Raw genomic sequence first — 1,490 nt, 5'->3', positions numbered from 1 at the left:
AAGGGGCTTTTTTAGTTCCTCGTTCCTCTTCACTTTCTGCCTTAAGGGTGGTGTCATCTGCATATCTGAGGTTATTGATATTTCTCCCGGCAACCTTGATTCCAGCCTGTGCTTCTTCCAGCCCAGCGTTTCTCATGATGTACTCTGCATGTAAGTTAAATGTAAAGCAGGGTGACAATATGCAGCCTTGATGTACTCCTTTTCCTATTTGGAACCAGTCTGTTGTTCCATGTCCAGTTCTAACTGTTGCTTCCTGACCTGCATATAGGTTTCTCAAGAGGCAGGTCAGGCGGTCTGGTATTCCCATCTCTTTCAGAATTTTCCACAGTTTATTGTGATCCACACAGTCAAAGGCTTTGGCATAGTCAATAAAGCAGAAATAGATGTTTTTCTGGAACTCTCTTGCTTTTTCCATGATCCAGCGGATGTTGGCAATTTGATCTCTGGTTCCTCTGCCTTTTCTAAAACCAGCTTGAACATCTGGAAGTCCACGGTTCACGTATTGCCGAAGCCTGGCTTGGAGAAAGTTGAGCATTACTTTACTAGCGTGTGAGATGAGTGCAATTGTGCAGTAGTTTGAGCATTCTTTGGCATTGCCTTTCTTTGGCATTGCCTTTCTTTGGGATTGGAATGAAAACTGACCTTTTCCAGTCCTGTGGCCACTGCTGAGTTTTCCAAATTTGCTGGCATATTGAGTGCAGCACTTCACACCATCATCTTCCAGGATTTGAAATAGCTCACCTGGAATTCCATCACCTCCACTAGCTTTGTTCGTAGTGATGCTTTCTAAGGCCCACTTGACTTCACATTCCAGGATGTCTGGCTCTAGGTGAGTGATCACACCATCATGATTATCTGGGTCGTGAAACTCTTTTTTGTACAGTTCTTCTGTGTATTCTTGCCACCTGTTCTTAATATTTTCTGCTTCTGTTAGGTCCATACCATTTCTGTCCTTTATCGAGCCCATCTTGGCATGAGTATTCCAACTATTTTTGGGAAGGGGCAGAGATTTCCAGGATTTGGGCCACCACCCACTCCTTGGTCTCTTAACAGTGGCTTGGAACTGTCGTGGTGCCTCTGGGTGTGGCATTTCACTTGCTGATTGAGGATCAAGGCCTGGTCTTGTCTGCCAACTTGGTCCCATTTGATTCTAATGGGTTTATGTTGTGTCCTTGGGCTATGCCAGTCTTTCAAAAGTTGTGCCCTGCCCCCTTCCCTCCTGTTACAGAATCAGTTAAAGGTTTGGCCAAGAAGGGGTGCAGTCCTGGCAGAAAAAGAACTTTTTTGGAGCAAGGAAGAGGTCAGTATAGTGTAAGATACTGGCCAGAGTGTTACAGAGGAGAATAAATGACTGGGGATGTTAGAAAGAGCAGATGGAGTGTAGGGAAGAGAAGAGTCGACCTCCCTCCAGACTGTTGGAGGCTCAGATGAGCTGGCTGCAGTGAATTGGGTTTGGGCGGGCCACCAAATGAGAAGCTGGTACTCTGATT

This window comes from Bison bison, unplaced genomic scaffold, assembly GCF_000754665.1.
Source record: "Bison bison bison isolate TAMUID 2011002044 unplaced genomic scaffold, Bison_UMD1.0 scf7180017864472, whole genome shotgun sequence".
Classification (NCBI taxonomy): domain Eukaryota; kingdom Metazoa; phylum Chordata; class Mammalia; order Artiodactyla; family Bovidae; genus Bison; species Bison bison.
Note: the sequence above shows the minus strand (reverse complement) of the source record.